This window comes from Poecilia mexicana, unplaced genomic scaffold (genome assembly GCF_051168715.1).
Source record: "Poecilia mexicana isolate PSO_F unplaced genomic scaffold, ASM5116871v1 scaffold_5, whole genome shotgun sequence".
Lineage (NCBI taxonomy): Eukaryota > Metazoa > Chordata > Actinopteri > Cyprinodontiformes > Poeciliidae > Poecilia > Poecilia mexicana.
This window is the reverse complement of record NW_028263374.1, coordinates 32,876,410-32,890,310: the sequence shown is the minus strand read 5'-3', so window position 1 is coordinate 32,890,310 and position 13,901 is coordinate 32,876,410. Positions and strand designations below refer to the sequence as shown.

Here is a 13,901-nt window from a genome sequence, read left to right as displayed (position 1 = left end):
CATGTTGATATTTTTGGTTGCAGCAAGGTAGGGCCAGTGTTCTCTAGACCTCAGCCTGATCTCATAGGGTGTCTTAGACCAGTGTTTCCCAAACCCTGGTGCCTAATTCAACTGACTGCAGTTCAGCAAACGCCTGTTAATCAGTCATCGATTGAAATCAGCTGGACTGAAGCAAGGAAACGCTTGCTAAATGCTAAAACATGCAGGGCAGTGTGCCTTGAGGACCAGGGTTGGGAAACACCATCTTAGACCAATGGTGTCCAGCGTGAGTCCTGGAGGATCGGCATCCTGCATGTGTTAGTTCTCTCGTTGGTTCACCACACCTGGATCAAATGGTGGCTCATTAGAAGACCTCAGGAGAAATACTGAGGAGGAAGTTACTGCCACCAGGCAGAGAACTAGAAGATGCAGGATGCTGGACCTTAAGGACCAACTTTGGACACCACTGCCTTAGACACCGGTCCGCGTTTCAACAGTGACGGGATGGCACTGGTACTCTAGAGCTTGTCTAGCTCATTTATTAGCACACAAGCTACAGATGTCTTGAAATGTAAAAGATTCACCTTCTCCAGGAAGTGAAAAAACACTTGGTATGATGTCAAGGTGAAAATCTGGCTCTAGTGATCAATACATTCTTGACCTTGGTTATCTGAGGTATGACATGATTCCATATTTATTACTGGAAAGGGAAATTCCTGATCTGTTAAGGGCAGAATTTATTTTCTTTTTTGGAATGCATACAGGTTTGTAATCTGTAGGTTTTGCATCTCCAGTTATTTCATATCCCTCAACATCTTGATTTACCTCAGTGATCAAAGGTTCTTCATCATCCTCATCTATACAGTATCTATACTGCTACCATTGGCCAGTAACGTATAAAAACTTTACTTCTTAATGGTAACAATGGACATCAAGTTAAGAACTAAAATATGTTAATTTATTTACAGTCAAAATATTTCCTCAAAATGTTGCATATTGTAGATCAGAGGATTGATATCAATACCTGTCAAAATATTGTCACTGATGCATGACGTCCACTTTAGTGAACAGGTGATCAGTAGTAATTTTCTCCAAATATAAAATTGTAATTTAGAAAATACATCAGTAGTATTAGTCTTTAGGGGTTTCTTGATGTCACAATATTGTTTTTACCTGCAAGAGTTTTCCACAGTAGGAGCCCCCCTCCTACTGACGGAAGCATATCAGACTAACTCGGGAATATCCAGTCCCCCACTGGATATTCCCGAGTTAGTCTGATATGCTTCCGTCTGTCCACCATATTGGATTTAACAAAAGAATTCTTGCACTTGCAATAGATGGACAGTAGTTGGCAGTGTATTGCCTGATGCAGTAGTGTCCACTTTAGTGGTCTGTATGCATTTATAACATAAAAATCCACAAGAAAATGGCTTTTAGATAGCTGTCCACTGTAGAGACCGCAATGCATGAAAGGGTTAAGGCCTGACATGCCAGTTCAGATTTTTTTTTTATTACAAAGACAGTAGGAGTGCACAGGTTGCCATTTTCTGGCCCATCGCCGATCTTTAAACAAATTTGACCGGGTTGCAGCAGTGACACAGAGGGTAGAGCATGCAACTAGGCATGTCACAACAAATTCTGCTGCACAATAAATTGTCGGCATAAGTAATTGCAATAATGATAATATTGTTGTTTTGAGACTATTTTGAAGAAATATAATGGTAATAGCAAAATAATGCAATAACACATCCTCAAAGATCAATAAACTTTATATTCTAATGAACACTTAACTCTGGAAACGGAAGATATTTTAAATATCCAAAATATGTAAACAAATCAACAGAAACAACAAATAAAATGAAAACTGATGTCAATGGACAAAATTTTACTTCAGAAAAAGCTGAGACCAGAAAGCAAGATAACCCAGATATATATTATAAGGATGGGTACGGAATTCACAACCGGCCGAATTCTGTCAGTACTACAGAGTACCTATTCACATAAAATCAAACAGTACCATGTTTCGGTACCTAAACGCATCATGGTGACAGTATGGAGGAAGAATGGGGCATTTTCCATGCTTGTCCTGAACACAGCATAGCACACGCAAGAGCGTAATGATATCAGCATCGGCTTGTTCAGTAAACTAAGTAGCCATGGCCAATAGAAAAAGCTTGAAGGTATGGCTCCACTTTTCAAAATACGATGCAAATTATGCTCTTTGCAATATTTGCGATGCGAATTACTAGGTCAGTGGACGAAACACATCTAGTTTGAGAAAGCACCTGCTTAAGCACAATATTTTTCTTAAGGCTAAAGAGTGCACAATTTTCTACAACCTCAGACCTACAACTCCTGCCTCCGTTAGAACATCTGCATCTGTCAGCAACTCTTCATCTGAAGCCAGCAACATGGACAAACAAATGTTTAATACATTTAGTGATGGCACCAGTGACATTTACAATCCAAGAGAGGCAACCGCATCATCTACACCAGGTAATGACAAATAGGAATACATGGAGCTGGATTTTAATTTGTGCAATAAGACAAAACACTGTTAGTTGATCTGAAGAGTTTTATCTTCAAAGACATTTTTCAAACAACTGTGATGTTACAATATAAAGAGTTGGATGTTGTCTTGATATATTTGTTAAATTTTATATATTGAAAAATATACTGAACAAAAATATAAATGCCCGTGTCAAAAATTGCTGCCATGTGGAGTTAACAACTGTAAATGAGCATTTTATTGCATTTTGGGCTATAAGCCACACGGTTCAAACCGTGGGAAAAAAGTAGTGGCTTATAGTCCGAATAATACGGTAAATGTTATTAATATACATAGCACTTGGTAGTAACGAACACACACACACACATATATATATATATATATATATATATATATATATATATATATATATGAAGTTACTTACACTATACGTGGTTACTTGATTATGCTATAAAATGGCGCTATGTGTTTGGATAATTCTACCAAAATTGAAGGAATTACAAAATTATCGTTTAGTATCAACATAGTTTTTCTTAACTATGTTGTCTTTGAGAGATAAAATACATAACTGGAGAAAACAGCAAGACTCTCCTCACATTTTATAAAAACAAGAATTTCTGTTTTTCTTCCAATTATGGTCTTATCTGCTGTGTCTTAAAACACATAAAAGGCTGAAAGTGGAAAAAAGAAAAGCAGAAAACAGTATGAATCTAGGTTCCACTAAAAGGTTTCTCTTTTCCTTTACATTACCTACAAAAGATCAATTACTTCTCTCTGATTTGCTACTGCTGTAAATCAAATCTGCATCAAGATTCTTCACAGTGTGCTCTTTATGGATTTTTTAAGTACGATGAAAAATAAAAAAAAAATTCTTAAAACCTAAAAAAAATTAAGGCTATAGACTAAGCAAGATTTCTTCAGTCAGCTTAAAAACACTGGCAATGACCAAGGCTAATTGGAAAACATCCAGTCCATCCACCTATGAAGTACACACACTATATCAGCAAAAATCAAATGACAGTATTTCAGCCGGTGAAAGTAGCCCCACCACTAAAGAAGCAGGAAGGAATTTATTAGCGGGAATTGAGCGGTAAGTTAGGAGGTTACATCTCTGTGTCCTTTTCTGGGCAATAAATATTCAAAGGTGCCATGTAATTACGAGTTTAGGATTCATTTCTATGTGCTGAGCTGCTCTAACTGTAAATTACTTGGAAAAAGTTCAGAGGGATTTTTTTGTTTTTGTTTTGCTTATTTCTAACTAGAATTCACAAATGATATTTAAATATTTTTGGATTACCATACTGTTTTGATCAAAAAAGAAAAAAAAGTGCAATATGCAAATGCCATCCCTCTTCAGAGGGTGGGGGAAATTTTTTTTCAGAGGGCTCATTTACATTGTTAAATGACTCAACACTCAATACTTTCCACTTGCCATCAAACTTTGCTCCTGAAGATGTATCGACCTGGAAATGATCACAGCTTCTCAAAACATACATGACGTAGAAGAACAGAAAGAAGAGGCTCGAACATAGTATCAAACACTGTGACAATTGGGGGCTCGTCCAACCACGAGTCAACACTTCTATGGCGCAGCATGAGGTGGAGGGGAGGGCTCGGTGCTTCTAATTTATTCAAAGAGGGATCATTTGCTTAGGGCTCTAATCCAAGGATCAGTCTGTCCTTCATTAGCCTCAATCTGACATAGATGTGAACAGCATGTAAGCTTGCCACATGACCGCTGCCCCTCCTTCCTCTCTTTCTCTGTATCTGTTCCCCCTCCCTTCTCTGAAACCTGTGCTGTAATGTTCAACCATTGGAAATATCACAGGTTGTTAGCATTCCAGAGAGAATTTTACAAGAGTGTACACTTGGGCTTTAATTAGAGACTATCTGATCATTCAGCAGCTGGGCTTTATTTAAAAAAATACAGGTTCATGTCTGTGTACGGTGACTGTTGGCGCTGTGCGAAACAGCTAGCATGAAGACAGTTCTATGAAAGAAGAGTCAGTATTCCATTGAATGTGAAGGGAGAATGTGAGAAAGTATTCCGGCTTTATTTTTCACATACAACGTTTAACTGTTGTAAATATTGCAGGTGAAAATGGATCATTTGGATGCTAATTGAAAGCTTGTTGTCTGTAAACTCTCATACTGAGCCTTGCAAAAAGTATTTTAAATGCTGAACTTTTGAATGTTATTTTTTAACCCTGAATATGTTTCATTGAGACTTTATATAAGACCAACACAAAGTGGTGCATAATTGTGAAGTGAAGATTTTCCATCTTTCCATTAGCTTCTTCAGCAGAGTTTTTTATGTTCTCTGCTGAAGAAAAGTACCCTTGCACCATGCTGCTGCCACCACAATATTTCACAGAGGTGACCATAGCTTCCACATTTTCTTTTACAAATTTAAAAAAATCTGAAATTTGGGGCGCATATGAATTGAACTCCTTTTGTTCGATAACTCAAAATAAAATCCAGAAAAGTTTAAGCAAACAATCTATCAGGGTCTGTAAAAGACATCTACCTTGTTGGGTTTTAAAAGCTACATTTTTCACAAACCATGAAACAAACCTGGTGAGGTTCACTTCAGATTTACTAAAGAGGCAAAGAAGACTGTTCAATAATTTATTTGTTAGAACAACATAAGTCCTAAAAATAAGTTTGAAACCTGTGTTTGACATCCAGAAAAGATTTAAAAAAACTGATCTAAGGTGATCTAGAGCCCAAAGCAGAATGAATTAGAGCATTTTTTAATTGTGGACAAAGACTACAATGATCTTTGAACGCTCAGTAACTCAAAAAGTTTAACAAAACTAAGTTTTGATAACAAAACAGAAATAAAAAAAATCTAACATAAATTCAAGTAAAAAGCATTCTGTTTTCAAAAATAAGATTTTATTTCAATTTTTTAGCTAATAGAATAAAGAACTGAAAACCATTCTACATTTTCTGTCTTCACACTTAACCAGACTTACAAATTGATTCAAGCAAACTTCTCTGCACAGGAACTTTTAATATTAAGAAATATGAAGAAGTTCAAGTGGTAAAACTACTGTGAGGTGCTGTACATGTAAACAACGACCTGGAACCCTAAATGTCAACACAGAACCATGTGGACCAAAAAAAACGAGCAAGATGAAAATTCGACCTGACCAAGGTCAACAGGGGACGATAAAACAAACAGCAGGTTTAAGGTGAAGTCTTCCCTGCGTGAAGGTTAGCCATGTTCTGTGTTTACACTACATCCCAGGCTTTGAAACTGTTTTGCTTTGTGGAGGCTCTGCCTTGGGGTCACGGTTTGTTTTTGACGTGTTTATACACCACACAAGGAGTAATGATTTCTACGATAGTCCAAGGAAGGAGGGGGGGGGGGGGGGGGGCGATGCAGACATGAGCGAGCAACACTCTGCATCTTTTTTGCGTCTGTCAGGTTCATGGTTAACCTTTAACTCCCAGCTGACCGGCCTGCGTCACTGTCTGCAGGATTCCAGCAGTCATAGCTGATGTCAGCAAACAGCTGCTGTCTGTTACTACAGCAGCAGCTTCCTACAGTCTTGTGGCGATTAAAAACCATGAAGGTTTTCAATATAAAGTAGACTTTTTCAAAAAATGTGAGCAACATCTCCACTTTGGGTACTTACTTTGTTGTCAGGCTCCACAGGATGTCACTCCTGGAGTCTCCTCGCTGGTCGAGAATATGGAGAAGTGGAGAGGAGATCAAAAGTGAACAAAGGGCAGGATATGGGGCAGGGATGGAAGGCATGGGGGGAGGGGTGAAGAAAAAGAGAAAAAAAGGTGGAAATTAGTTTCACAAAACTACTTTTTTCCACAATCAGAAATGCCTACCGTATCACCTCCGATGTCTTTTTTGTTTCCTATAGCATACTTGAGTTAAGTTAAAGCAGAGGAGGAAAAACTAAACAGGTCACTCTGAAATTAACATTCACTCCCTAGCTGCCTTTTAAATATTTGGAGATACACGCATAATAAATAAAGATATATATATATATAAAAATTCCCCTCTCACCCTCTGTGGGTGGTCTCTTTCATCCTCTGAGCTCGGGTCCTCTACCAGAGGCCTGGGAGCTTGAGGGTTCTGCACAGTATCTTGGCTGTGCCTAGAACTGCACATTTCTGGACTGAGATGTCTGATGTTGTTCCTGGGATCTGTTTGAGCCACTGCTCCAGTTTGGGGGTGACTGCCCCAAGGGCCCCGATGACCACAGGCACCACTGTGGTCTTCACCTTCCAGGCCTTCTCCAGTTCCTCTCTGAGGCCCTGGTATTTCTCCAGTTTCTCATGCTCCTTTTTCCTGATGTTGTGGTCACTTGGTATTGCTACATCCACCACAACGGCTTTCCTCTGTTCTTTATCCACCACCACAATGTCCGGTTGGTTCGCCATTACCATCTTGTCTGTCTGGATCTGGAAGTCCCACAGGATCTTAGCTCGGTCATTCTCCACCACCTTTGGGGATGTTCCCCACTTTGACCTCGGGGCTTCCAGTCCATATTCGGCACAGATGTTCCTGTACACTATGCCCGCCACTTGGTTATGTCGTTCCATGTACTCTTTCCCTGCCAGCATCTTGCACCCTGCTGTTATGTGCTGGACTGTCTCAGAGGCCTCCTTGCACAACCTACACCTTGGGTCTTGTCTGGTGTGGTAGATCTGAGCCTCTATTGCTCTGGTGTTTAGGGCCTGTTCCTGGGCAGCCAGGATGAGGGCCTCTGTGCTGTCCTTGAGTCCAGCTTTCTCCAGCCATTGGTAGGATTTCCTGATATCAGCCACTTCAGTTATTTGTGGGTGGTACATCCCATGTAGGGGCTTGTCCTCCCATGATGGTTCCTCCAGCACCTCGTCCTCTGTTCCCCATTGCCTGAGACATTCGCTGAGCACATCGTCCGTTGAGGCTTTGTCCTTGATGTATTTATGGATCTTGAATGCTTCATCCTGGACAGTGGCTCTCACACTCACTAGTCCTCTGCCTCCTTCCTTACGGCTTGTGTACAGTCTCAGGGTGCTGGATTTGGGGTGGAACCCTCCATGCATGGTTAGTAGCTTCCGAGTCTTAACGTCCGTGGCCTTTATCTCTTCCATTGGCCAGCTAATTATTCCGGCAGGGTATCTGATTACTGGTAAGTATATATATATATATATATATATATATATATATATATATATATATATATATAACCCGGGTCTCCACATGGGAGACCCGGGTTCGAATCCAGGCTGGGGCAAACATTAACAACAAGGAAATTGAGCTATGCAGTGTGGGTCCTTAGGCAAGACCCTTGGAGCTATATAGCCTACCTCATACCATGAGAGACATTGATAAGCACGACATGCCGGCTCAGACGTCGCCCGGCCAAACAAGGTCTGCGTCAGGTGCTGGGGAACCAGGGCACCTTGATGAAAAATGGGCTACTGGAACAAGACGGAAATGGGCGAGAGAAGAAAACATGGATCTGTTGGAATGCTACTACTCAAGTAACCCTAGCCAGAGGGGCTACATGCAAAGACTGTGGGAGGAATGGTTACTTCGACATCCCCTGTCGACACTAACTGCCAAACAACTAGTAGCTCAGTGTTCCAACATCCGCAAACGGCAACTGCTATCACAACTTGAGATTGATGAGGTACAACACAAAGAGGAGGAGCCAGGACGCCAGGTCAGAAGGGAGTTAACTACAACTACCCGCCCAGAGACAGGGTATGTAGCCCCAGTAATGAACGAACCATCTGAGCTGAACGAGACAGCAACTGACCTGAGAGAGAGAATCATGGCCCGAATGAACACCAGACAACCCCGATGCCAATTACAACGGCTGAGTGAAGTACCATCAGAAAGTCTCATTGAAGATGTGAATGCAGCATTGAGAACGATCCCTACCAACACCATAACTGAAACCAATGAACTGATAAACAACTCAGCATCAGTGATCCTTGAGATGCTTGGCTATAAGAGCAACCATGAGACCCAATATCCACCATGGAAAAGACAGTTAGAGGCTAAGATCAAGATAACAAGGAGGGAAGTGAGCCAACAATGAAAAGATCAGTACCTAAGAAGTACAGCCAGATGCCCATAACCGAAGCAATCGAAACTGCCAAACAAAGGCTCCAAGCCTTGGCCAGCCGCCTAAAGAGATACACAAGAGAGAATGAAGCCAGGAGGATTAACCGGCTCTTCTCCACCCAACCAGCTAAAGTGTACTCTCAATGGCAGGGTAATAACAACAGAGAAGACCCACCAAGGCTGGAGACTGAACAATACTGGAAAGGCATATGGGAAAGGGAGGCGTCCCACAACAGCATTGCACAGTGGCTAACCTCTCTACGAGAGGACCACAGTAACCTCCCTGAACAAGCCCCGGTAACCATCACTGTGGCAGATGTCTAAGAAAGAGTCTTGGGTATGAAAAACTGGATAGCACCAGGGCCTGACATGATCTATGCGTACTGGCTAAAGAAACTCACTGCCCTCCATAAGCGACTGGCAGCTCAACTGAACCAGCTGCTACAGAATGGGACTCACCCTGAATGGTTAACTGAAGGGCGCACAATCCTGATACAGAAGGATTCCTCAAAGGGTTCAGTCCCATCCAACTATCAGCCGATAACCTGTCTCTCTACAACATGGAAGCTCATGTCAGGCATCATAGCAGCTAAGATAAGCGGGCACATGGATAAATACATGAGCACGGCACAGAAGGGGATCGGCATAAATAGCAGAGGAGCCAAACACCAACTCCTTGTAGACCACACAGTCGCCCAAGACTGCAAAACCCGACACACCAACCTGTGCACCGCTTGGATTGATTACAAGAAAGCCTATGACTCAATGCCACACACCTGGATCATTGAATGCTTAGAGATGTACAACATCAATAGGACTCTAAGACCCTTCATTGCAAACCCGATGGGGCTGTGGAAAACCACCCTTTAAGCTAACTGCAAACCACTTGCACAAGTGTCCATCAAATGTGGCATATACCAAGGAGATGCTCTGCTGTTCTGCATAGGCCTGAACCCCCTTAGCCAAATCATCAACAAGACTGGCTACGGATACCAACTCAAGAATGGGGCCACAATCAGTCACCTCCTATACATGGATGACATCAAGCTGTACACCAAGAGCGAGCGAGACATCGACTCACTGATCCACACCACCAAGATCTACAGCACTGACATTGGGATGTCATTCGGACTAGAGAAGTGTGGCCGGATGGTTACAAAGAGAGGGAAGGTCGTCCGCACAGAAGGGGTCTCACTCCCAGAAGGAACAATAGCAGACATAGAGCACAGTTACAAGTACCTGGGAATACCACAAGCAAATGGCAACCTCGATGAGGTCACAAGGAAAGGAGCCACAGCCAAATACCTCCAACGAATAAGGCAAGTCCTGAGAAGCCAGCTCAATGGCAAGAACAAGATCCGTGCAATAAACAGCTATGCCTTACCAGTAATCAGATACCCTGCCGGAATAATTAGCTGGCCAATGGAAGAGATGAAGGCCACGGACGTTAAGACTCGGAAGCTACTAACCATGCATGGAGGGTTCCACCCCAAATCCAGCACCCTGAGACTGTACACAAGCCGTAAGGAAGGAGGCAGAGGACTAGTGAGTGTGAGAGCCACTGTCCAGGATGAAGCATTCAAGATCCATAAATACATCAAGGACAAAGCCTCAACGGACGATGTGCTCAGCGAATGTCTCAGGCAATGGGGAACAGAGGACGAGGTGCTGGAGGAACCATCATGGGAGGACAAGCCCCTACATGGGATGTACCACCCACAAATAACTGAAGTGGCTGATATCAGGAAATCCTACCAATGGCTGGAGAAAGCTAGACTCAAGGACAGCACAGAGGCCCTCATCCTGGCTGCCCAGGAACAGGCCCTAAACACCAGAGCAATAGAGGCTCAGATCTACCACACCAGACAAGACCCAAGGTGTAGGTTGTGCAAGGAGGCCTCTGAGACAGTCCAGCACATAACAGCAGGGTGCAAGATGCTGGCAGGGAAAGAGTACATGGAACGACATAACCAAGTGGCGGGCATAGTGTACAGGAACATCTGTGCCGAATATGGACTGGAAGCCCCGAGGTCAAAGTGGGGAACATCCCCAAAGGTGGTGGAGAATGACCGAGCTAAGATCCTGTGGGACTTCCAGATCCAGACAGACAAGATGGTAATGGCGAACCAACCGGACATTGTGGTGGTGGATAAAGAACAGAGGAAAGCCGTTGTGGTGGATGTAGCAATACCAAGTGACCACAACATCAGGAAAAAGGAGCATGAGAAACTGGAGAAATACCAGGGCCTCAGAGAGGAACTGGAGAAGGCCTGGAAGGTGAAGACCACAGTGGTGCCTGTGGTCATCGGGGCCCTCGGGGCAGTCACCCCCAAACTGGAGCAGTGGCTCAAACAGATCCCAGGAACAACATCAGACATCTCAGTCCAGAAATGTGCAGTTCTAGGCACAGCAAAGATACTGGAGGAACCCTCAAGCTCCCAGGCCTCTGGTAGAGGACCCGAGCTCAGAGGATGAAAAAGAGACCACCCGCGGAGGGTGAGAAGGGAATTTATATATATATATATATAAAAAAAAAAAAAAAATTATATATATATATATATATATATATATATATATATATATATATATATATATATATATATATATATATATATACATATAATTGGGGATCAGTGCATCTCCAGTGTGAATTACTATGTTATATAATTTTAGCTCATTCTATATATATATATATATATATATATATATATATATATATATATATATATATATATATATATATATATATATATATATATATATATATATAATGCATGTATAATAAATAAAATAGTCTTGTTTTTTACATATATATAAAGAAACAAGACTATTTAAAAATTAACGCACTCCAACAACTGGAACCAAGCCCCCTTGAAACTGATAATTGCTGAAACTGATTTTAAACCCCAGCTCCTCCTCAACCTTAGATCAAGCTTTTCTTAATCACTGGCTTCTAAACCTGTTGAGGGAAATAAAAAACAGATTACATCTATATTAGAATCGAGGGAAAAAAATTGTCATGCTGTTTCTCTGGTTTAAAGGCTTTTTAAATGAAAGAAGATGGGCAGAAAGGGAAGCACCCTCCCCACCTGTTATGAACTACAAGTCAACTGGCTTTTCAAGAAAAAAAAGCAACAATGATATTTCCAGCATACAGAAAAATAAATAAACAAAAAATAATGCAAAAAATAATAAGTGTTTATCTTTAAAAGAGCATAGACAGTGTATTAAGGTAACCCTGTTAGGACCAGGATCCGCTTTATTCACCAAGTTTGTGCAAACTAACAAGAAATTGGCATTTGCTTTTACAGATTTTTAAAATATAAATATATTAAAAATGGAAAGTATTTCTTGTAAATATTTATATATCTAGTGTTTTTGCAAAAGCAGAAGACGAGGTTGAATTAATGCAAATATTTATGGTATCATACTGTGTGCTAAATGGTTTGTGTCCAGGATGTGTGGGGTCTGCAGAGACTTTTAGCCAGCCTTTCCCTGACATCTGTTTTACATTATAAATAGCAGAAAAGAGGTAATTTAGTGTTCAACACGCATTCCCTTGAAAACTACTTGCAATATTGCAAAAAATGCCTTAGATTTAACACTACCGCCCACCCAAAAGAAAAAAAAATCAGCAGGTTAAGGATTATTCCCTCAACTTTGAAGGGAATAATCACGGATTATGAGGCCTGGTCATAATTTCAATAACCATTGATGAGTGACAGAAATGTTCCATTCATCCGTAAAGTTAAAAAAAGTATTTTGTAGTTATTTATAGTTCTTAAAGAGAACCTGGAATCAGTTAAATTTGGACAAACCTTTAGAAAAAAATCTGCAGCAAAATTGGGGATCAGTGCATCTCCAGTGTGAATTACTATGTTATATAATTTTAGCTCCAAATACTGTACATTTTCACTCAGGCTTATATAAGACTCTCATCTCAGGGTGTTTATGCTTACAAGTATTTTACATAAATGTCAGCTAATGAGATTAAAGACATGTTTTTAACTAATTAATTAGCATAATAATTTGTCCCATTACAGTTATCAAATGTTAGTCCACAGCCTTTTAAAGCTGACCTTTGTCATTCAGTCCCTTCGTGTGAAAACACACAGGGGATAAACGGCAAGATGTGTTTCCTGAAAGGGGAGGAGAGGTGGAAAAAGCCCATTCTGCCCCTAAATCACCGCCTGCCCCGCCACAGCCGACGCCACCGGCCTTTCTGCAAAGCTAGGGAAAAGTTCCCCGAGGGGGGGGTAACGTCTGCCAATTCAAACAGTGCTTGACGCCCCCGCCTATCTCTGGCCTGCCTCTGTGGTCCTGCCTTCGCCGGGGCTTCCTGAGGGCTTGCTGCAGCTGGAGCGTTTTGAATAAAGGTAACAGCAATGTCACAGCTACTGTAAACTCGGCCGGGTTTGCTCCTGTCAGCAGGACATTCCTAATAAAAACAGAAATAACCCCACCTAAAACACAACGCATTGTTTTTTTCTGTTGTTGTTTTTTTTTCCTTTTTTGTCCCCACAGGCCTCCCAAGTCTAAACTTCCCATGAGTTACAAAGAGAGTACACAGGCGGGAAAGGGCAACCACTGCCTCCTCAATTCCTGCCAAACAAAATGCCAGGAGGAATGGAAGTTCCACTCGGCTCCCGGCTTTAAATATACGAGCAATTTAGAAAATGATTAGTCTTATTTTCTTGTTGAGTGCCTGACACCACAGAGGAAACCAGAACAATCATGCAAGCTGGTGCTCTTTTTTCTTTTTTTCTGCTGAATTTAGAAACACTAATTAGTTTTGCTCTTGTAAAAGCCAACCTGAAAACGACCAATTAGAACGTGAAAATGAGATGTGCGGAGGAAACAAGAACTTGTCGTTTGCTCGCTTTAAAGTCCCACGTGTGCAACTTTTCCGTGATGACTTTCACACAAAAAAAATTGGGATTGACTGGCCCAAGTCTTGGTGTCATGTACACTGCTCTCCGGAGCCGTGCGGCCACTCACTTCTCTCTGTCAGGAGGAAACGATTAAAGATCTGCGGGGCCACATCAAAACCCACGGCTGGCCGGTTTGACCATGCAGATGTCTGAGGCGCCAGGCAGGGGAGGCTGACCACAGCACCAGCTGGTTTCAGCTCAGGGCCAAACCGCTAATACCCCCCTCCTCCCCTCACAGGTTCCTATATGAATTCAAGGGTAATAATTCCTCACCATAAAAGGTTCGTTTCAATCCAATGAGTGATGTTTCAGCCTTTGGGTGCTTTGAAACCTCACCTGCTGAGTGGTTGTTAAGAAGAGTGAGTGTAAAACTTGTAGAAATTATCTTATTTTGCGA

The 13,901-nt window shown here is 41.7% G+C and overlaps 1 protein-coding gene across 7 annotated transcripts in view; it reads right to left on the bottom strand.

Annotated features, from left to right (window-relative positions):
- foxp1b (forkhead box P1b) overlaps positions 1 to 13,901 on the bottom strand; it is a 312,762-nt gene that overhangs the window by 232,964 nt on the left and 65,897 nt on the right. For 6 of the 7 annotated variants that reach the window (XR_015762942.1, XM_088005937.1, XM_088005936.1 and 3 more), the window contains exon 3: positions 6,133 to 6,176. The exons of the other annotated variant lie outside the window; for it this stretch is intronic. The gene's annotated coding sequence lies outside the window, so the exon portion shown is untranslated. The remainder of the gene's footprint in view (positions 1 to 6,132; positions 6,177 to 13,901) is intronic. 7 annotated transcript variants of the gene reach the window in all.